The 24,620-nt window shown below is 38.1% G+C and overlaps 2 protein-coding genes and 2 long non-coding RNA genes across 7 annotated transcripts in view; 2 read left to right on the top strand and 2 right to left on the bottom strand.

Moving 5' to 3' along the window:
- LOC311072984 (uncharacterized protein) overlaps positions 1 to 24,620 on the top strand; it is a 1,552,487-nt gene that overhangs the window by 1,083,144 nt on the left and 444,723 nt on the right. The gene's annotated exons all lie outside the window — the stretch shown is intronic.
- Positions 1 to 24,620, bottom strand: part of LOC311072985 (uncharacterized protein) — a 74,519-nt gene that overhangs the window by 37,268 nt on the left and 12,631 nt on the right. The window lies entirely within an intron of this gene.
- Positions 919 to 8,425, top strand: LOC311073552. 4 transcript variants are annotated; one of them, XR_014604162.1, is made up of 11 exons: positions 919 to 1,146; positions 2,740 to 2,829; positions 3,304 to 3,421; positions 3,713 to 3,727; positions 3,990 to 4,477; positions 4,565 to 4,658; positions 4,818 to 5,155; positions 5,369 to 5,486; positions 5,564 to 5,645; positions 5,753 to 6,289; positions 7,252 to 8,425. It is a non-coding gene; the product is annotated as an uncharacterized lncRNA (long non-coding RNA). The 4 variants fall into 4 exon arrangements; XR_014604163.1 differs by having other exon boundaries at positions 947 to 1,146; positions 5,753 to 5,870; XR_014604164.1 differs by having other exon boundaries at positions 962 to 1,146; positions 4,040 to 4,477; positions 5,753 to 8,425.
- On the bottom strand, positions 7,775 to 10,436 carry LOC311073553. Its single transcript, XR_014604166.1, has 3 exons — positions 10,306 to 10,436; positions 9,072 to 9,258; positions 7,775 to 8,969 (listed from the first exon to the last, which is right to left on the bottom strand). It is a non-coding gene; the product is annotated as an uncharacterized lncRNA (long non-coding RNA).

Here is a 24,620-nt window from a genome sequence, read left to right as displayed (position 1 = left end):
TTCACTCAGCTGGTTTTCCTGACCCTCCATGTGCCTCCTTTTGTATCAACAGTCATCAGATTGGTTAGATTAGATTCAACTTTATTGTCATTGAACAAAGTAACAGGTACTTGGACAACAAAATGTAATTCATCTTCTGTAAATTATTTACATATTCATGAACAGCTCTCTTCTGTCTCTGCTGCTTTGGCTTGGTGGTCTCTATGTTGCACTCCCTCTGTCTCTTCATTTCTTTCACTAGTCAATTCCCTCTCATCCCTTATGGACTGTGGAGTAAAAAAATGTGGAGTAAAATAATGTTACAAAAAGTAAATGTAATATAGGCTACTTAATGCCAATAAGTTAGTATAGGAGTATGAGTAGTTACTGTTTTGCTTGCCACTATTCACTCACTCTGCCAATTTATTGTTGTTGTTTCCTCACCTGGTTCTTCCTGCATGCTCTCCCTTCCCCTTTCTCCTTCTCCATCTCCCTCTCTTTCCCTTGGCACTGACTCATACACAAATATATTGTAGGCAAGAGAGTTGAGGTCAGATTGTCATGTCACAAAAATGTTATGGAGACCATTTACAGATTCTAAGGATATGATCAAAAGGCACACAGAGGCGTGTCATTTTAAATGTCTTTATTATTATTGGGCTTAGAAACTTTAAATCACAAATTCCTTTCACAAGAGAAGCTGTATTCTCCATTGTGGGTTTGAAAAAAATAAAATAAATAAAAGCAGGGGAGAGAGAGAGAGACCCAAGGGACCCAGAGAAGAAGAGAGTCAGAGCATCAAAGAGAGAGAGTAATGCTAGGAGTACAGGGGCTAAGCCTGGCAGGGCCGGCCTTGACCAGTTTGCTGCCCTAGGCAAGATTTTACACAAACAAGGGCTCTCAGTCGTCCCGGTGTTGGGCCAACTTCTCTAACTCCATGTGTGGCCTGACCTGACCTCTTCACATCTTCAAGTCTTGACGTCAGCTGTTCTGTGACCTGCCTCTCTTCCTTTCCCCTTCTGTGTTCGCAAGCACATTCACCCATTTCTCAGGAAGGAATGCATGGATTTTTTTTTATCTCTTTGTTTGGTACCTTACAGAGGATTGTTCGACGGGGGATTTTTGGATAAAAATCTCATCCGATTCTGTTTCTTGGGAATTATTCAGGTATGAATGTCTATAGGGCTACTTTTCCCTTTAAAGTTAACGATGTTGTGTATATTCTAATTTAGCTAGCCTACTTATCAAAACATTTGGTTCTCATTTTCCAAAAGCATTGCGCATGTTATTATTCATAATAAAATAATCAGCCCGCTTACCCGTTTTATTTTCGAGTTTTGATTGATTGGGCGATATCTGTACTTTTTATCTATACTTTTTTTTTTTTTACTTTTTTAACAAAATTACTTTACCCCAGTTTGCATAGGAAATATTCCTTAAGGAAAAATCACTTTAATGACTAAATGAAATATGTAGGCCTATATAGGCCCACTACCCCATCACAACTTTTCTGACATGTTTTGTAAATATTATAGACATTATAAAATACATTAAAATCAGCACATTTACTCAAAGGCTAAAATTTGTTGTTGTTTGAAGTGTCTATTTTAGCAAAAATTCCAAGCAAGGTGCTACTAAAGACAAGACTATAGACATATTTTAGTCACAATTCAAATAATTTTATTAACTTTGAATAGACTTTTAATAAACTTTGTATTTGTGTATTGATAAAAAAAATGAAACAAGTAATAATCTTCTGCTACTGAGATGGAAACATTTTTTTTTAAGGAGTAAAGTTCACAAGATTGCTATTTATCTCGATCAAACTGTTCCGTCATCAGCTCTTCCTCAGTTCCGCACTGCAGAATAAAATAGTCATCCTCTGCTGCAGTTGTACGGATTCTTCACGCGTTTATTGCAACTACATTTCATCTTTTTCTCATCAAACAACCAGACTAACGAATGGTTCGACACAACCCGTACCGAAGAGCCTAGACAGGGCTTTCTTCTGTATAGATATACTGTAAATACAGGGTAAATGACGACTGTTGGCCTGCCATGGTCGCCCTCGTCCACTAAGTTTAAAATAATAATAATAATAAATTAATATATAAATCAATATAATTCGTTGTAAATTAAATATTGTAAACACTAATACAAAAAGGTAATAATAATTGACTGTGCCTAACGTCCATGCATGAACTGTCATTCAGACTGACTATCTAACAACCAGAGAACATCAGAGATATTAAAATACACACTCTTCTGAGTTTTATGAGGCCTTTTTTATTAAAATGTATTAGCCTATAATATATCTCAAGGATGCACGCTTGTGCGTGGCGCACTCAGTCATGTTGAGAGGGAAACACGCATTATATTATTAGGCTAGTCTATTCAGAAATAGTGTAGGCTAAAAGACCTGTAAATACAATAACATTATAAACACTATTAATAACTGTTAGAAGTCTGTTTTCTCCTGGAAGTTATGTCTGCCCAGATTCTTTTGTATGTGTGTAATGCACATCTGTTATCCATTAAGTTGACGACTCCTAGAGAGAGAGCCGTCTATGCTATTCTATTCAATGCATTATGAGGAAGCCTTCGGACCGCAAGGCTCAGAAGGAAACTTTACCGGATATTGCAACCCAGTCTCACGGCAGTTCGTGACATAGTCACGAAATTTAATCTATTGATTCGTGTTCATGGACACTAATTTCCCTTTTTTTTTTTGTCTGACTGCATTGCAATGGTGGCCACCAGCATAAACTTGATTCACAGGATCCCCACTACCAAGAAGGGAGACGCATGGCTCTGGAGCTGAAACATGAAGACATTCTAGCTGAAGCCAGGGTTAGAGTTTTTATACACTTCAATCATTTTATACTTGAACATAACAAATTAAAGTAAAACGTGATGAGGAATGTGTAAGAATGATGAGTGCAGAATATTTTATACAGGTATATTGCATGATGCATCCTGCCATGCTCTGTGGCACCTGTTAATGAGGGAATATAATATAATAATAATAATAATAATAATAATAATAATATATGCTTTTGGCAGACGCTTTTATCCAAAGTGACTTACAGTGCATTTACAGGGACAATCACCCCAATCCCCACCATCTCCATTATATTTTGGAAGAATGGAGTTCCGTCCCTCCGAGTTACAGAGACTTGGAGAATCTATTCCAAGGCTCATTTAAGCTGTTCAACACCTTACTAACACACTATGTTGTGTTTTCCTTTCACTAGTTACCTGCCTTTTGGTTACAGTACTTTTAACAACATCAGTCTTACAAGACATATTCACTCCAATACACAGAGAGCAGCTGATGAGAGGAAACGTGTACGAGACCCTCCACACACCTCTAAAAGGGACTCTGTAGGACGTGGTGAGCCGAGGGGGAGGCGAGGAGGGCGACGCCAAGCCTCCACTACAGGTTATATCTGAATTATTTGACATTTGTAGGAATTTATATTTATATCAATGTTGGACCAGCTCAAATTAGAACACTGTAATTGTTTATTGGTAGTTTAAAATATTCAGATATCTAAAAAGACATTAAAAAGTAGACAAACCTTTCAGTGACACTATTGTAGAAGACATTTCCAAGTACTTCACAGAAATATGTCTGATTTCATAAATTGTTCAGTATATAGGTTGAAAAGAAGAACATGAATGCAGTGTGTTAGCCTAACTTTTTCTTATTGTTCTATGTGCTGTTTTACAGCCACATCCCCCACGGGTGAGTGCTCCCTGTCATCCAGTGTGGAGGTTCCACTTATCTTATTCCAGATATCTTTTTTATTTTTGTCCTCCGCAAAGAAAAAAATAGTAAGCATCTTTCCAGCATGAAGTCCAATCAACACAATTTGGTGAATTAGACAAATATAATTGTGGGATTTTATGTCTCTCAACCATTCACAGTGTGCAGAATGAACCATGTGTTGTAAAATTAAGTATATGGTAAATGTGTATTATGTTTTTAATTTATTTTTTGTTCCAAGAGCGTTTTGACTTGCATCAGCCACTATATGTATGTTAAACGTGCCAGCAGCAGTGGACCCCTGACTTGAAGGACTTCCTTAGCAGTGGATATTGGCCAGCCTCTGTCAACAATTCCACACTTTATACACTGGACCTCCTGAGCTCCCTTCAAGAATTCAAGATAATCTCTCGGGGATTCTCCAGACAAGCCTTCGCAAAGCTGCTGGAGCATCGCACTAAGTGTGGAGGAAGAGTGTAATGTGTAAATGTTATTACCATATTATACAATTTCTTTCCATAAGCAGACAATATCACAAATACTATTTCATTCTATATATTTTCTTTTCTGGACCTATCAATGGCGATGCACTGCTTTCATATGCATCATTTGAGGAAGACCAGCTCTGCTGTAGTGCTCCTTTCACCTGCCCAGCCTGCACGCCGGAAATGTTGGCTGTTTCAGCAGATGGAAACAGAAAGCTATATCGATATATCGCCGAAACGGAAGGTGATCTTTCTTCCAGTCTTTTTATGGATTTATTTTCTTACTTTATATATTTCATGGATGGATTTTCTATTTTTCTTTCTTCCTCAGCTCTGATGATCCTGGCTTTTTTGAGGGGCTCTTTGTGGCTGAAGACAGTGCGGTGTCTAGATTTGTCGACACCATACAGAAAGCAGTGAGAAATGCAAGTTGACAAAATAGTTGTTACAATATATTAACCATAACCCCCACTTCAACTACTTCTGCCTACCAACTACAAAATCAAATTGAGAGAATAAATGCCATATATTGAATGACGCCATTGCTTTTATTTGATTTGTCGTGTTTGTTTTGTGTGTCATAGACACAGGGAAGAGGCACATGTGGGGACTCCCAGTGGACAGCAGCGAGGGAGACTTCAAGGAGGGGTTCTAAATTGGATGAAGAGGTGATGGAGGTTGCTGTGTGTCGCCATGGATTCCTCCTGAAAGCCCTGTACAGGGGGAGATATTTGCCTACTCTCTGTATCTTCAGAAGGAGCTCATGCCAGCCAAGGCGCAATTCTTCGCAATGGACGTGGCTTGCAAATACTGGCCATACTTGGAGAAAGCTGCTAGTGTTCTTCCTGCTCTTCAGGAGCTGACCACTATGAAACCTTTTCTCAGTGTGATGCATGCTCGAGCCCATGCAACTAAGTGTGAGGTGTGTATAATATTTTGGCATCATATGTACATTTGTAATATTTACAAGCACATTAATAATATGAAATTGAAGTTAAGCTACACTATATTATCTTGTCTTTTTGCATAACCATTTCTTGCACAGATTGTAATGCCCTTTGACGCAAATTGTGGTTTGTGATATTGGGCTATATAAATAAAAATGAATTGAATTTCTTCCACCCTTTCCTAACAGATTAAATGGAGTGGGAGAAACCAGGAAGGAGCAGGGACAACCGCTGGTGAGGAGGTGGAGCAAGTGAACAGCTACCTCTCACGTTGTGCCCTGACGACCAAATACATGTCCAAAGCAGGTGATCGGAGTGTTTGCAGTATTCTTGTATACTTTTTTTAGATTGATCATCAGAATCTCATTATTTGCTTTCAACAGCACGAGTGGACATTGCATGCAATGGGGTGGAACGAGAAAAAAAATCTCTTTACATCAGGCACTTTCCACAAGATATGTGAAGGTAAGTCTCCTATTAATTGTTTTGTGTGTCCTTTTGTTGTGTTCACTTGGCCTGTTGTTAATCATACAAAGTTTTAATCTTGATTATTGTATAACACTTGTCATCAGACTTGTCAGAGACTCCAGGATGAGACTGCAAGGCTAGCTGACCTAAAAACAGAGCTACATTGCACAGATGAAGTGGTGTCACAGTGGCTCTCTGATGTGAAGGAATGGGCAGCTGGTGGTTAGCATGACCCGATAAAAGAAACAACAAACATCCTTTTCCACTATCTAAATTTTAAGTTTTATATTAAAGAGCAGCAAAAAATAGTAGGCGGATCATCTATGGATTACAACAGTTGGTGACATCACCTGCCACCGAAGACCAGCCAACTATGTGTCACCATCTAATGTGATGCCACATTTATATCAGGTTTATTAGTATATTCCAGTTTCCCTGCAGGAAGTGCACATACCAAGTTTAATTAGGTTGGATTAAAAGGTTTTACATACAAATTCAAGCAGAGAAACGGTTCTGTGTTGTTTTAACACCAGATACATCTCATGCCAGTCAAGGCACCACACACAGAGGACTTCAGCAATCAATTGAGGGGCTTTACCTTAGTGTGAGGCAGCGGAAGCAAACCCTCTACCGTCAGAATGGTATAACTATATAATATAATAGGTTGATAAATTCAAGCTACTGTATGCATCCTACTCCACCAACATGGAATTAGCAAATAATGTAGTAGCACAGTTCAGCTCAATCATTGAATTCTGTTCTTTAAATGTCCAGTCTGTAGGATTTAGTGGTATCTATCGGTGAGGTTTGACGATTGCAACCAGCCGACATGAAAATGTGAGAGGTACCATCTAAGGCTAGTGTTTGTTTGTCCGTTGTGGGCTACTGTAGGAACATGGTGGTGCAACACATAGACATCATATATAGCTAGACGCCCTATTGGCCGCTGGGCGCAAGAAATGCGGCCACCATCTTAAACCGGTCATACTCCTATTTGCGTTGCATAGCAGCAGTAGACGCCAGAGCACTGTGCAGCATATTCCTGCTCAAATCGGCGGACCATCGCTCGGGGATTACTTTTCACAAGTTAGATTTAACATTTAACATTACCGTACTATTGGTTGTATTTTGTGAATAAAATATGCAATGTGTCCTGTATCATAGCTACATGTATGACCTTTGCAGCAAAAAAACCCGCGTGAAAATCGGTTCGGTATTCAGTGAGATATGATTAATTAAATGTGCTGACACCTGCCAAACAGATTACACTGAGCGGAGCGGTTGACCGGTTTAAGATGGCGGCCCCACGGCTCGTCCGTGCCAATAGGCAGTAGCGGTCGATAGGGCGTCTACCTATATGATGTCTATGGTGCAACATAGCAGCCTCCGTGGAAGGGGACCGTATTTAGATAAAAAAAACCGGCCATTCTAAAGTAATTAATGCACAATTATTATTTTCAGGCGATCATGAAAAGTGTGTGGGTGTTATTCCTGCCAATAGATTCCCCCCAAAATGTTACACACTGGACCTTTGTTACCCATGTCAGTCTACATTATAATTTTCACATACAAACCTCTGCCCCTGTACTTCATGTCTTTCTAGACAGCAGAAGGAATGCATCTGCCTTCGAAGGAAGCTGGCAGAAGACAAAAAGCTCCTTCTTCAGGAGATACAGAAATACAATGATCTTGTACTAGACTTTGCAACAAACATTGACGTAGCTGTGGTGGAGCATTCCCTTACTGGAGAGAGCACTGTGTCTCACATATGGCCGTGGGAGGTTCATGGCAGTGTCTGTTTTCAGATGCTTCAGAGGAATTTATTTACAGTTCTGCTTTATAGAGTATACTGAACTAAGGCATGCATGTTACATATTGAGTGTTGTAATATTCATTTAGTTTAATGGTGTATTTTCAGTTTTCTTATGTATCAATTTGATAAAAAAAAAAAAGAAGTAAATGTTTGTAGTTATGCAAGATTGTCTCATGTGAATGTAGCGGGGGGAGATTTGGAGGAGATCAGCTAGCGACTACGCCACCCTGGAATCTTGCCAGGGACAATACAATGGAATTTCTGCTTTAAGACAACACCGGTTCTTTTAGAGTAAAATGGCAGGAGACGTGGATACAAAAATATACATTTTATTAAAGATAAGTACTTTATATAAAATTCACAAAACACAATCAACAACACTTAATATAAACACAACAATGTCCCTATTCAACAAGACACACACAGAGCAACCTGAGAAATCAGCGAAGAGGAGCCGAGGCAGAGCAGGGGATAAAGGGCACATAAGGCCTCCACATCAAGTCACCTTTCCCATACCTGTGCACACACACTCACACAAGTACACATAGCACCACTCATGACACAGCACTCATGACACAGCACTCATGACACAGCACTCATGACACATAGTACACTCAATCAAGTACACTCAATCAGTCCCAGAGGAGGCTGCCTATGGATCACTACTTGATTGAGTGTATTATAGGATATAACTGTTGTGTACCTTTATATTACTGCACAGATGCATTATAGTATGTAATAGAAAAATACAGCATTTTTATGTTATGAGTCTACTTTATATGGTTTATTATTACAGTTGAGAGATGACTTGATTCTCTGTTCTGCTGGAGCTTTTCAAGTGAACTTAACCTCACAGTCCAGTGTTTTTTAAATACAGCCTTATGGCTTGTTTGACAAATATGCATTTGGTGTATTTTCACGGTATTGTTGTGAAAGACAAGAAATAAAGTATTTCCAAAGATGAGCATTTTATGTTTTTTTCTTTTTCACACATTATTATTGAAAAACAACATTTGATATTTTTATGGTTGATAAAAGCCAATAGCTGGAAGAAAAAAAAACATCACACTTATTTATATGTGGAATCTTGTTTAATTTAACATCACACTGCATTATTAATTCATTACTTGAATGCATGTTTTTTTACTTATTTTCAAACAACCAATCTTGCTTGTAATTAAACAAGTAAGATCTAGTAAAAGTAATGAGTATGCATGTTACAGTTTTTCTCGATTGCTGAAACACTATAGCTATGGTTTTGAACTAAAATTTGTACAGATTCTTTAAAATTTCAATACCGACTTGGTATCAAAGTCTGTACTTATGACAACACTACACTATAATTAACAAATATATTTCTAAATGATGCATATGTGTCAGTCTCGGAATATGAAACCTTGGCTTAATTTTTCTCTTCCTAATGACTTCTTCCTCGTCATCTGTTTGTAACTCAGAGGTATTACAGGGCAGTGCGGCCCTCAGTTTGTCTCTTGCTTTAAGGTAATCACCTGATCAGGATTAACAAAAAAGAAAAGAATAAAATCTGTTAAGTTGGTTTACAGAGTTTGTGTATTTCACAACATAATTTGGTTTCTAAAGCAGATCCTTACCAGATCTTGAGAGGACTCGAACATCAAACTTTTTCCAGTCTGCTCCTGGCTCTTCACATTTTTGGATAGCTCTATTTACACGTTCATCACTTCTATAAGTTGGCCACCAATTGACACCATCCTTGAACCATGACTCGGATATGATGTTGACAGTCTTTGTTTCCATAAATTCGATGAGTAGAAACATCTAAAAAAGAAATTGTTGCATAAATTGTTACATATTTGAAAAGATTGTCCATAAGACACACAATATTTGAAACACTCCTTTTGACATTTTCTTTCAATAAATATATTAGCATTTTTTTTTATATAAATCCATATTACTAGATTAAAAGTGTGAAGTTTAATTGGGAACAAACAAGTTTACATGTGTACATTCATTCTCAAGTTCTCAAGTTCTCACATATAGCCTACGTTGAATGCATTTCCTTCCCCATTAATGGTAGGTAAATTAATATCAGAGGTCGTCCGATTCATCGGTTTTGCAGATTAATCGGCACCGATAGTTGATTGGTGGAACTATTGTTATCGGCAAAAATCCACACCGATAGTTTTCTCCCGGAGCAGGTGAGAAGAGCGCACAGTCATTATACGAGCGCACTGAGAAGAGACTACGCAGCTCTAGAGGCCGAATAACAAACTATCACTGGCTGAGCTGTCTATACGTTAACACGTGAGGCATTTAAACCACAGACAGCAAAACGGTATAAATACAGAACACTAAAGTACATATTCATATATCATTATAAAGTAATTAATCTGTTGACTATGCTACATTAGCAGAGAAAGAACAGAAGTATGTTTGCCATTAAATCGGCTACCTCAAGCGATTCAAGCAATGTGACAAAAACAAATGCAGACAGACCTGACCAAAATGTTTTATGTCACAATTGTTACCATATATTTTTATTAGTTTATATTCAGCTGGTCACTTGTATGCATTCATTAGCCGGCAAAGTTGTATATTTATAACTAGTGACGTGATAGCACAGTTTTACTTGGAGTGTTTGTGTTTGTTTTTAATCCCAGTATCCATTTAAAAAAATATTGGTTGAATAATCTGGATGTACAGTCAAACCTAAATATCAGTACATTATACATCCTGATTGCTGTGATCATTGCTGCTATACAGATCAGCATAATTATCACTATTATAATATGCATCACAAAGTAAAACTCTTCTCATCTACAGTAGTATGCACCAAAAAAAAAAGCATGAATATCACACACTCACCAAATCTCAAAACTGTTGCCTTTAGGATTCATCCAAAAACCCTACATTGTCAAAATCCACAAGTTTCCAGAAAACCTTTGTGGAGTACAGCAGCTCTTCGTCAGTTCTGAGTGTTAGTCAGTCTTTAGTCAGCATAATTTTGTTTTGTCTCCCACCAGTCTGCTCTTTAACCCTCACATTTTACAGCCCCACCTACCCACATAGCAACATTGTGACTGCCCATATCCGGCCCACAAGGAATGATGATCTAGTCCACACGTGGTGTTGAATGACGACCCGTGGGTGGTCCACTCCACTCCTGTTTGCCAGATCTGGGTGACAAGCAGGTCATAGCAACGCCACATGTCAGCCAAGAGAAAATAAATAAACCAGACCTGGACTTTATCTGAGCCACAAAATCAGTTTATATTAAATATGGACTCATCTCAGCCTTAATAAGCCTGTTAACATCATCATTCCATATGTGCCAGATGTGGGCCATCACAATGTTGCTATGTCCTAGAACTAATCCATCTGTGCACTATAACTTTGGCTGTGCAAGAAGGGCATGACAACAAATCTATATTTGTAAGGAAGGAGCACACACTTGTGAGAGATCTGGGATATTTTGGCTACCCTAAACGGTCCTGTAGGTTGAGAAACAATAAATACTCTGAGAAAATCCGAGCTCATTGGATAGTTGTAGAAATTTTCCATCTGTGTTAAAACTGTAAACACTATATATATGCCATCGACAGACTGAACAATGTTATAGATAACACACATGTCTTTGTCTACAGCAAAAACATTATCGCCGGTGGAAACTATCATTGACCACTGTTCAGTCTGCAGCTGCCTGTAATGTGCTGTAGCTTGAAGGCAGTCAGGAACAGGTCCAACATAATGTTGCATTCTTAAAGCTTTACAGGGCAGCTCAACAGTCTTGATGTCTTCAACCTCTCATAACCTTCTTTTTACCTGTGCAAGAGGAAATTCTGGCTTTCTCACAAACTTTTTCTGTAATTTTCATATGGAAAAGCTGAGATAGAGTCTAAAGAACCATGCATTTGGGCATCATCTGACAGATGGACCAAGCCGTGTACATTATACACTAAGGCATCTTTTCCATAAAGCTCCCCAAAATGACTTACAAATGTTGTAAGTAGCGTGTTTGCATAATTGTTAAAAAAAGAACACAGCTGAGGACTGACAAGGATGCAAATACCAGTAACATAAAGTTATTATATACATCACAATCTAAATATGGTGCCAGAGTAACAGAGCCCGTATACAACAGAAATTGTCTTAGCTCAGTAGCTTTCCAACGGAAACTCTAGCTCTCTCAGAGACCTCGGCTTCCTTGCAAACTCAACTGGTATGTATGCACGCATCTGAATTAGACTTTGAGAAATCTGATCAACAAGACTGGAGGACAAGCGAAACTTCAAAGGACCCCTGAGCCAAATATTTAACAATGTCTGTGTGACACCTAAACACACACAAGGTGCATGTAATCTAAAGGGAATCTAGTCACCATGCCCACATCTAGACCAGAAAATCCATGTGGTCCATGATGATGATGCTCCTCGTCAACTCTGTCTGAAAATGATAAATCAGTCCGTAACACAAAGTCATTTCTAGGGTATGTCATTCTGTTGTTAACATAAACACCTGGCTGGCGACACTTATCACAACCATGGTATCCATTGTGAGCTTTGTGTTTTTTACAAAAGATCTAGCAGGGGTATCGCATATGACATATAGCATATATACAGGAAAATATATGGCACTTACATGAAAACGGCCATTTTTGCTATATTTTGAAATATATGTTTCATATATGTCTATGTGTTTTACATATATGAATTTTGCACATTCTCATATAGGCAGCAGACATACATGGGCACTGACATTATATATGTAATTTACATATATTTACATAGCCTATATTACATTTCTGTATAGTATTGCGGGACTGTAGTGTAGGCAGGTATAGTGACGAATGAAATTTAACCAGAACAGATCGGCCAGAACTTGACTCTGCCTCCATCTCCGTCTGCCCATAAGTTAAAAGCTGGATAAACTACAAAGGTGAGCTGTATGGCCGCCCCATAAGCAAATAATTTGGTGTAGGGTCAAGGTCAGCTGGAAATATAACCATGGGGCTTTCTGTTAAGCATTCCTTCCACTTCGATGAGTACTGTTTGGAGAACTTCCAATGGTACTGTCTGTGACCCAGAGGGCAGTCTATTTTCTTTCCCACGCACCTCCAAACTGGCAAAATGGTGGAAGAGGTCAAGATTGTGGACATGTTTCTAATGAAATATGGACACTATTGCAGACAATGTTATCAGTCATGACCTTACAATGAATGTAGGGAGAACAACAGTGTCTTCAATCATTCAAACGTTTGTAGAAAGAACAGGTGTGTAATCAGACATTATTTTCAGAACTGTAATTAGTACTCCACTTGCATTTTACATAATACAGTAAATATACTTTATGGAGACAATGTAACACACAAACACACACACACAAACACATATATATACAGAGTGTGTGTGTGTATATGTGTGTGTATGTGTGTGTATATATATATATATATATATATATACATACATACATATATATACATATATATACATATACATATATATGTCATAAAGGTATGGGTATCTCATGTATAAACTAGATGTACCGCATGTCGGTACAAAATATGACCGCCGCTCAGGCCTGCACTGGCTTTCCACAAAAATAAATGACGTGGAGCAATTTGGCTGTATTGCGTGTTTATGTATATACCTAAAAAAAGTAGTAGTATGTGCATGTCTGTCTGTGTGTGTGTGTTTGTGTATGTGTGTGTCTGTGCGTGTATGTATGCGTGCGTACATGTGTGTGCGCGTGTGTGTTTGTGTGTGTGTGTCTGTGCATGTGGATTTGTATGTGTGTGTATGGGTGTGTGTCTGTGCGTGTGGATGTCAGTGTGTGTGCATGCTTGCGTTTGTTTGTATTCCTGCATGTGTGTGTGTGACAGTATCATCCTAAGCCCCCCCCCCCCCCCCCCCCCCCCCCCCCATGGATGAAATTCTACGAAACTTAGCATACCCCCAGAGGATGTCAAGTTAATCATACACATGAAATATGGTGCAGTTCTGAACATCTCAACTGAAGATGAATAATATTAGAATAATAAGAATAATATTGCATTTTCATTTTTTATGGGAGGGGCGCAAATCACAAATGAGTGATTATGGGCTAGGTTGATGTGGGCCCTTAAGACCAACATACCATAAAAATTTCTTCATCCTCGGTGCCACGGTTCAGATAGTTATTTAGGAAAAACTGCATTTTTTGGGTTTGGGGGGGCCCAGCGCGGGGGGGGGGGGGGGAGTGGCGCCCGGGGACCAAACGAAATTTTTCCGTAAAAGTCTAGTGGGGCTACATGCCCACCAAATTTCATGTTCCCCGGTGTTTCGGTGTCCCTGGTATCGTTGACGGAAAATTCAGTAGATTGACGGAAAAAAAAAAAAAAAACTGACAATCCCTATATGACCGCTTTCGCTACGCTAGCGGTGGTCATAATAAGTAGACAAGGAATAGGACCAGCATGCAGGCAATACCATAGAATAAAGCAGTCATACTCTGACCATTTAAGTCTATTAGTCTGTTATTAAAAGATGCTACAAATGACATTACAAACTCTTAGTTTTGACATAAAAATACATTTAAAAAATCATTCAGTCATACATTTCACTCATTATTTATCTTGTGTTAGTGGAATATAACTTTTCCAAAGATGCAGAACCCCCATACAATACAAATCTCTAACATTTAAAGCACTGAAAATATTTTACAAAAGCAAATGTATACTATATCGAACATTGCTCCTTTCAGAAATTGTTAATGCATTGAGCCCTTAATGTACAGGAATAAATGACCCAAGACTTACTGAAACTTCCTACAAATATATCAAGGAGTGGACATGGCTAATGAGCAAATAAGTGTCCCTCTGCTGCCACCTAATGATTTTAGTGGTCATTTACTGTCATTTTTGTTTTAAAGTCCCCATGAAATCAAAATTGACCCTATTTACTTTGTTAGCGCATATTACTAGTCTTGTGGTGAACAATTAATCCGTGCAAGAAAATATTAAAAAAAAATTTTTTTTACCATGGTAATCTTTAATCAAAATCTGAAAATGCCCCTCCCCTCTGCATTGGAGGACCTTCTCTGATGACGTAGGTTTGAGGAATTGGTTTGGGCAACGCTTAACCACTCCCCTCAAACCGTTAGTCTGCTATGAGCAGAGATGGAGAGGAGGAGCGCTAGAGTAAAACCCTGCCCTCTGTTCAATATTCCTTTTCACTGGGAAATACGTCATAACACTGGAGAAAAGTCGTTTGCAACTTCCGGTTCACGGGGACTTTAAGTCTTTGTTTTTCCTGCAGGTGAAAACAAGATGCAGCCGTTTAAGCCTTTTACTTTATTTATCAGGGCTGTCAATTGTTTTGCCTGAGTTGGGTGATATATTTGTATGCTCTTAACATAGTAGCAAAAAAATTTGCAGTATGACTAGGCTACATTTAAAGGGGACATATCATGCTAAATGCACTTTTTTAGCCCTTATATGCATTTTCTTGTATATTTGGAGTGTTTAGAAGTACAGAAAAGTTGAAATTATTCTCTTCAGGACAGGTGCTTCATTGATATCTTTATATTCTGTTTTGGTCATATTTTTCAACCTGTTCCCATTTTTCTGTTCTCTATATGACGTTTTTTGAACTATTACGTCACAGTATTTGCAGTGAAACTGCCAAATAAGGACATTGACTTCCGGCCGCCCACTTCGAGCAATCCGCCATTTTTATTTCTAGCTGCAATTTTGTTGTTCAAGGATGCAGAAGTTACGAGAGGGTAAGTTAAAATGTTCGGTTGTTGGATGTAGTAACCCACACGCTTCATTATCTACATTCTTATCTCCTGAGTTTCTGTGTCGACTGGAGTCACTCACACAAGGAGGGCTTATATATTCACACAATCTCCCACCCGCCCTCGCCCAACCAACCACACACACATATGGGATTTTGAGATGGGGATAAAGTCAACATGTTTGTGTTACTAAATTGCTCAGTGCAAAGAAAGAGAAGTAATGGGAACCTGCATTGTTCTTTACATGTGTCAGACATGACCAAGATCGGATTAAAGTCAAGAGATGAATAGCGAAAGGGTAATAGCTACACCAATTAAACTGAATGTTAACAACTTCACTTCATTCATTTATTTAACATGTTTGATTGTTTTGACTTTTTAGTCTGTGACAATGCTCCCATACAAAGTTCTAGGCGTCCGATTACACCTGGTAAACGTATCAGGAAAAGAGGGAAACGGGGTGGAGTGCGGCAACGACTAAGAAAACTATTGGTAAAGAAACGTCTTCCCCTACCAACGATACTGCTGGCTAATGTCCAGTCCTTAAGGAATAAGACTGATGAACTGCAAACGTGTGTGGCCTCTTTGCGTGAGTTCAGGGACGCTTGTGTGATGGCTTTCACTGAGACGTGGCTGTCCGACACTGACCTGGATTCTACCGTGAACATTGATGGTTATGGGGTTCCGATCCGTTTGGACCGTGACCCGGAGACGATGGGGAAGCGTCACGGCGGAGGTGTTTGCCTGTACAATCCAAAGTGGTGCAACGGCGCCACTGTGCGCGAACGGATTTGTTTACCGGACATCGAGCTGTTGTCGGTGTCTGTTAGACCATTCTATCTGCCTAGGGAATTTCCCCAAATATTTTTGACAGTAGTGTACATCCACCCAATTTAATTTTTGAAACTTTGTCCATGTTTAGCATGGGAATCCAACTCTTTAACAGTGTAAAAAACTCAGTATGCATGAAACAGCAATTCACCCCCCCTTTAAATGTTTTTGATTCTGATGAGCAGCTAGCTAATAAATTAAATAGTTTTTATATGCGGTTTTCTAACAGTGATTTTAGTAAACAAATCAGTCACATGTGTGATAATTTGGTTAGTGATTGTATTCTTGATTTTGATATTGATGTATTTAAGGTCAAATCATTATTTAAACAAACTAATGTTAGGAAAAGTCCTGGCCCTGACAACATCAGTGGTCGAGTCCTTAAGTCTTGTGCTGGTCAGTTAAGTGAGATCTTTAAAGTCATTTTTACTCAATCACTTCAGACGCAAACAGTGCCAAAGATTTGGAAACATTCTACAATTATTCCCGTAGCTAAGTGTAAGAATCCTAAGGTCTTAAATGACTTTCGACCTGTAGCTCTCGTCTCTCAGACTTTTGAGAAGTTGATTAAGCAGGAGTTACTGAAGCAGGTAGAGGAGCAGTTAGATCCTCTCCAGTTTGCTTACAGGCCTAGTAGAGGTGTTGAGGATGCAATACTTACATTGTTAAATTTCCTTTATCAACATCTGGAATCCTCAAAAACTCATGCGAGGCTCCTTTTTATTGATTTCTCTTCAGCATTTAATACTATTCAGCCCTTCTTGTTGGCTGAGAAACTTCAGTCTCTTTTTAACTTGAACTCTAATTTAATTGGCTGGATTCTTGATTTTCTGTCGAACAGGTCGCAGTGTGTTAGGGTAAATGGTGTTTCATCCTCAAAAGCCCTTACCTCCACAGGCTCTCCACAGGGCTGTGTTCTTTCACCTTTGCTTTTTATTCTATATACGAATGACTGTAGGAGCAAGTATGAGAATAGGCACTGTGTGAAGTTTGCAGATGATACTGTTATAGTGAGCCTTTTGAATAATGATGAGGATGGGCATGGCCCTGTAGTTGATGATTTTATTGAGTGGTGTGACAACTTCTATCTGTCTATTAACGTTTCCAAGACAAAGGACATGATTATTGATTTTCGTAGATTACAGCACAATGTTTCAGAAACTGTTATTCAGAATATGAATGTTGAGACAGTAGATGAATATAAATATTTAGGAACCATCATTGACAGCAAACTATCTTTTGAGAGCAACACAGTTGCTCCCTGTAAAAAGGCCCAACAGAGACTATTCTTCTTGAGGAAGATGAAATCATTTAGCGTGTGTAGGACTCTGATGACTTTGTTTTACCAGTGTTTTATTCAATCAGTCTTGACATTTTGTATTGTGGTGTGGTACAGTGGCCTTTCAATGATCAACAAGCATAAGCTAGCAGGGCTCGCAAAATTTCAAAATCGCTGGTAGCCCTTCGGGCAGGCACTCTTCAGATTTTGGTAGCCCGAAATGAATTTTACTAGCCCAAATAAAAAGAAAATTTTTAATGTAGAAAATTGGTTAGGAGTCAAAACATGAATCAAAAACTTTTTCAAAACACAAATATCAACAATTGGATCTAAAATAATCAAATTAGAATCATCAATACAAATATGCATCTGGTAATAACTGAACTGAAATTTGTGTGACCAGTATGGAACATGAATCAGTCTGTGTCGATGGCTCAGCCCCCAATGAGGGTATGATTAAAAAAAAAAAAGGTAACACTTTAGTTTAGGGTCTAATGCTCACTATTAACTAGTTTCATTAACTATGGGGGGGGGGGATTTTTTATTTTTATTTCTCTGATCTACATATGTGCATTTTAAGATGTTTTGAAGGCCAAAAAAATTGGATAACAATAGCTTTAAAACCATGTCAGCGGACAGTAGATTATTTGTCAATACCTGCTCTCACTTCTTATCCATCACTCTTTCTTTTTCTCTCATCTTGCCCTGTCTCTTCCCCTCCTAAAGCTGAACTTTTTTAATTTACTGAAGGCTACAAATTGTATTATATTAATTCTCAACATGTGCACATTCATTATTAATTTTATGCCTAACATGATGAAAACGGCTTTGTTAATGTTTCTTGTCCCCTCACAGTGACAGTAAACTAATTATTACATTAACTTACATGCGTCACGTTACATAGGCCTATTTTCAGTTCAAAATGGCGAAATTCGACAAAAGTATATTTGTTTCAAACAAAATCATTTGCCTGATTATTTTTGTCATTCGTTTCACATTTATGACCTAAAAAACTGTCAAATGTGAAATGTTTAGTTTAGCTACTTACATCTTATCTCGCACTTGACCGTAAACTGAAGCGTCAGTCGCTCTGCTCAAATTCGCGCTCAGCAGCTTCTGTGAACATAAATCCCACCTACTTTGATTTGATTGGTCATCTCAAATATTCTGACATTGACGAGCAGTAACGGACCAATGAGACTCAGATGAACACACACACACACACACACCCCCTGTCCTCTCTTTCTGACGTGCGCTCTGCTTGGCGCCGCTGCGGATTGAAGATGAAGAACGCGCTGAATCTGATTATAACAAGACTGGCGCGAACACTATTCCAGATAGCCCGTCGGGCAGGCCGGTTATGCATTTTGGTAGCCCGACTGGAAAACACAATAGCCCCGGGACGTCGGGCAGGCGATTTTGCGAGCCCTGCTAGTTAGGCTGGTAAATGTTGCCTCTAAGGTGGTTGGGGTACAGCTACCACAGCTGCAACATATATATGATAAACGGGTCCGGGTTAAGGTTAACCACATTTTAAATTGTTCTGATCACCCACTTTTTGGGGAGTTCAATTTGCTCCCCTCAGGTCGCCGTTTTAGGCTACCCATGTTAAGAACCAGACGTGCCAGGGATTCTTTTATTCCTGTGGCTATTAGGACTCTGAATTCACTTAGGTGATATCTTATGAATTTTTTTTTATATAGGCTAGTATATTTTTAAATTCTGTCATCGTTCATTATGACACACTGATCGTGTATTGTATTGGTTTCTGTCATTGGTTTTGGGGAAGTAGTGTCTCCATTGTAGTTGTTGTGTTGATGTTGTGTTGATGTGTGTCCTGTGTTGTGTTGTGTTTATAATGTTGTTGGCATCTGGTGGTGCTTTTATCCTGTTTTTGTTTTTTAGATATCCTGCTGCACACTAAATTTCCTTTCTAAGGATAAATAAAGTGAAACTTGAACTTGATAGGCGCTAACGCGGATTGCCGCGATGGAAACCCATGAGCTTGTTGTAGGAGACCGAGGATGGTTGTAACACGGGTCAGTTGTAACAATTCCAATCTGTCCAATCATGAACTAGTTACAAATCACCTGATTCACTTTGCACATCCTCAGTTTAGTTCTTATTCCACATGTGATAAAGTAGAGCCCTGTGGCAGACACAGCACATGTTAGAGTGAAAAAAACAATTTTGAGGTAAGAGAGTTACTTTTTTTTTGTTATGGGAATTTCTGCTTTGTATTTAAACTCATCAAACTTTTATTATGTTTATTGTGTCTGTGTAGATATTTTCCATGCAAGTTGTAAGTGCTAATGTTTTGCCTGTTAGCTGTAAGGTGAGCTAGTTCATGGCTACATGACTCTGGGTTAGTTGTAACAACATAGCCAATAATATAGACTGACAGTAACAACCGTGCTTACACAAATAGAATGTTCAAGTGCTGAAGTTCATTTTATTATGGTCAATTACTATGACAGAAAAAACAACAGAGTCACGCACGCACGCACGCACGCACACACATACACACACACACACAAACAAACAAACAATGTTCAAGTGTTAAATTTTATTATGGCCAATACTAACACTGGCAGTAACAAACATGCTATACAAACAAACAATGTTTGTGTTCAAGTTCAATTTATAATGGTCAATTACTATGATTGACAGTGACAAACACACTGAGACTAAGAGTGACACACACATCAGTTATATTGAAAAGTCAGTGTTGAATAAAAACCTTTCAAAATATTTTTTTTTGTCAAAATCCTTATTTTATTATTTTACATATCACCCCGGTATGTTACAACTAACCCAGACTATGGGGTGAATTGTAACATTTCACTCCTCGTGTTTGAAACTAAACTATGCATTTTCTGTTTGTGTTGCAAAGATAATAGCTATGTCATTTAATAGCAGACACTTGTAACTAGTTTGGATCACATTTTGAACACACTGACTTCAAAGTACTACAAGCTATAGACAGAAAGGTCAAAATTGTTACAACCATCCCCGGTCTCCCCTACATCTTTAAAGAACACAAATACACTTTCAAAGATCAGAAAGGTCACAGGATCATAGGAAATAAACAACTTCTGGTCATTAACTCGCTCACATAAGTCCACTAAGGAAAAGAAGATACAATTCTGCATATGAGCATTCATAGTTCGTCTCTTGCTGACTGCGAGGCACTGACGTCATTCAGTAAACAGCGCACGATTGGTTGAATCCTTCTTAACACTGCCGCCCCCAAATATGCAAAGCATATTTGTAGGCTACTCTGTAGAATTAATCAGTCTGAGGGGGCTCAGATAGGTTCCTCTTGATCTGAGAATGAGGGAAGGGGGATCAGGCGGGAGACAGGCCTTCAGGTCTTTTCCTAAACCTGAATCTCGGCAGCTCTGATATGGCCATCAGAACCTGGGAAGGTCTTCACAACTTTGCCTACCAACAATGCTCGTGGTAGCTGTGGATCAATGAGCATTGCCACAGTTCCAGTTTGTGTGCCACTTATTGCGAGTCTGTAGTGTAGGCAGGTAGTGACGAATGAAATTTAACCAGAAATTACTGGAAATATAACCAAGGGGCTTGCTATTAAGCATTTTTTCCACTTCGATGAGTACTGTTTGGAGAACTTCCACTGGTACAACTTGAGAGCTGACTGTGACCCTGAGGGCAGCCTAGACATAATTTCTCTTTCCCATGCTCCTCCAAACTGCGGGGCTCCAGGCGGGTTGAAATGGAAAACATTTCTTGTTTAGCTAAATGTAGCTGGATTTGAGGAGTGAGCGATGTAAAGGCTTCTCTTTGTCCTCCATGGAAGTTAGTGCCGTGGTCTGAATATAACTCAGAAGGTGTGCAACTTTCTTCTTTCTGTTTTTTAAACTCAGGCTTAATGATTAATAATGGCCTATAAAAGAATAGTAACAGTTCAAGTTGTAATATTGCAGTTGTTCATTAAACATCGCAATAATACATTTTACAATAATATATTGAAAGTTTTAATAAATGCATTATAAGAATGATGTGATTACTTACTTGTATTGGAGTTCGACATGCTCGAAAAATTGTTTCTGTCTCAGACTGGAGTCAATGCAGAAGCGCTGTCTTGCATGTAGCAAACACTCACACATGGAGAAGAGGGCTTATATATCCCCCCCCAACGATATTTTTTTTTCCCCCACACTGTAAAAACAAACCTATAGAATCTACTCAATAAAAGTGAGGTAACAATTTGCACTCATTTTGTTTGGGTAGATTTCATCCTATATTTTTAAGTAAGGAGTACCTGACTTTAACAGCTATGATATACTAAACGAAATTAGGTAAAATCTACCTAATATTTCTCAATACATTACACAGCTAATTACTTATAAAAATTGAGTAATAATTACTCTATTCTTAGCAGAAAACAGTTAATCTACTTAATTATAATTAATAATAATTAGTAAATAGAAATATTTAAACATTACTTATTCAGAGATGGTTAAATTTACCTAAAAATGGCCAGACATGGGACACAGTAATTTATTGGTCAAATTACTCTTTATTTACCAAATATTATGGATAAAAACATATCATTTAATAAAAAAAAAAAAAATTAAAGGTATAGTTCATCCAAAATGAAAATTATGTAATCATTTACTCACCCTTATGTTGTTCCAAACCTGTATGAGTTTCTCTGTTCTATTGAACACAAAAGATGATATTTTGAACAATGTTGGTAGTGAAACAGTTGATGGTACTCATTGATTTACATAGTATTTTTTTTCCTACTATGGAAGTCAATGGCTACCATCACTGTTTGGTTACCAACATAGTTCAAAATATCTTCTTTTGTGTTCAATAGAACAGAGAAACTCATACAGGTTTGGAACAACATAAGGGTGAGTAAATGATTATATAATTTTCATTTTGGATGAACTATACCTTTAATGCATAAAGGTACAACATTTCACTTCAAAAGACATAACAAATCACTAACAACTTAACTTCTAATTAAAAAATAAACTGGTTTCCATGGGATGAAACAGTCTTTAACAGTACAACAGCTCATTTCATTAATTTCAATTGACACAACAAATCCTTTACAACTTCTTAAAACTAATACAAAAAACAACAACAAAAAAACAAAGACAAATCTGTTGACCAACTGTGGTCTTTCTGCTGATGGTCTGAGACTCTTATTAATCATGGTCTTCAATATCATGCAAATAAAGAACCTCACTTGTCTTCACACATCCTCACTCCCCCACTTTAACAGCAGACACGAACTGCAGCCTTGAGTCTGTAAACTTTGTGTGAACCACTGCAGAGGGAACGCAAGGCCACACCTTAAAAGTGAAACCGAAAATTGTGAAAAATAGAATTCCCCCCAAAAAGAGGAATCATGCCTAAATCACTAACAACTTTAAACTTCTAATTATAAACAGGTCTCCATGGGATGAAACAGTCTGTGTCAGTACAACAGCTCATTCCATTAATTTGCACTTGAGGCTTTGAACCTTTTTGAGTGGTTTTGCTGCATCAAGTTCCAAAAAAAGTTTTTGGAACACGTCAAAAGTGTATTTAAGGGTTTTGGGGTACTCCAGGTTGAGGGCATACATCAGCCCCATCAACAGAATGCATGCTGTGGTTTTGTTTCCACATCCAGTCAGTACTTTGTTGCCCTCTATAACAACCCACACATCTGATGGGTCCTCCTCGGCTGTGGGATTATGAATCACCAAAACTTTCATTATTTGGTTTGTGTGGCCCTCAAGTTCGTCCTCCTGTTAAAAAGAAAAAGAAAAAGCAAATCATTTTTTCATGTTAGTTTAAGCATATTAACAACATGTTGTTCCAAAACAGTTTTCTTTTTGGTCACGTCATTTATTTCAAGACAAAGCAGGGTTTCTGTATCAATCAGCACTTCAATTTCAACAGGTAAAAAAAAAAAAAACAATACTTGAATTCTTCACCCCAGTATCCCATAATAAAACAATTACCAATCTAATCCTTTACTTTAGACAGAAATATCTTGTAAGGATTGGATTGGAATACATTGTCAAATAGATTGTCATGCTGGAACATTCAGGAAATATGTCACCACAGAACAAAGGAATAACAGAGTTGCTACTACCTGATTATATAGGTGAACATTTAGATTTTCATAATTAAATGTCCCTTATCTGTATCTTTCATGAACTTCTTGCATGGCCAAACCAATATCAATATCAAACATTAACTTGCCAATGTTCCAGATAAAATGTGAAATACTTAATATTAAACAATTATACAAGTAAAAACTAAAAAGGAAATGAATGTCAACATCCCGTTCAAAATATTTTAATAATATTAAGCATAATTAAGTTAAGCATAATAAATGCTCACACATAAGTATTGTAGGGTTAGTTCACCCAAAATGAAAATGATGTAATCATTTACTCGCCTTCAAGTTGTTCCAAACTTGTATGAGTTTCTTTCTTCTGTTAAACACATTTGATGGTACTCATTGAATTCTATTGTATTTGTTCCCTACTATGGAAGGTAATGGCTACCATCAAATGTCAACATTGTCAACAACATTAATTATTGCTCTAATTATCTCTGCGTTAACATGAATTATCTTGAACCTGCTGAAATGTTCCTATAAATATATTTCTAACTGTGCATTCTGATTGGGGGGGTTTGCACCTCACTTTTAAAGGACAATTCCAGTGAAAAATGAACCTAGGGGTAATTAACACATGGGTACCGAGTCGATTCTCTGGGATGCGTTTTCATGATAATCGAATATAAAGAGTTTTATCTCTAAAAACAGATTAGCTCATAACACTAGTATATGGGGCACAGAGTAAGTAAAAGTAAATCGCTAGTTAATACCACTAACAAGGCTCAAAATAGCCTCATACTAACACAGTAGCATAATGAGGGTCCCTACATGCAAACCGAAGCATTGAGAACTTTGTAAGTGTACAGACAGTTTAATAAGAAGATACTTTATAAAGACAGTACATTACGCATATACAGGCAGGCGTCATCTTGGAAAACGGGCTCGATTTTTCGAGCCACGAACGCCGTGCTACGTTAGATTTCACAAACGTAATTCCTATCGACCAGCTCACTTAGCACGGCGTTCGTGGCTCGACTAATCGAGACTGTTTTCCAAGATGATGCCTGCCTGTATACAGTATGCGTAATGTACTGTCTTTATAAAATTGTGCATGACTTCCCCTACCATCCTGGGGAAAAATATCGCCCCCCGCCCCCGCTCCCGCCCCCACATTGACTCAGGGCATTAACTTCTTGCATATAG

The sequence above is a fragment of the Abramis brama genome (genome assembly GCF_963993115.1).
Source record: "Abramis brama genome assembly, chromosome: 22".
In the NCBI taxonomy this organism is placed as follows: Eukaryota; Metazoa; Chordata; class Actinopteri; order Cypriniformes; family Leuciscidae; genus Abramis; species Abramis brama.
This window is presented reverse-complemented; position numbering and strand designations above follow the sequence as displayed.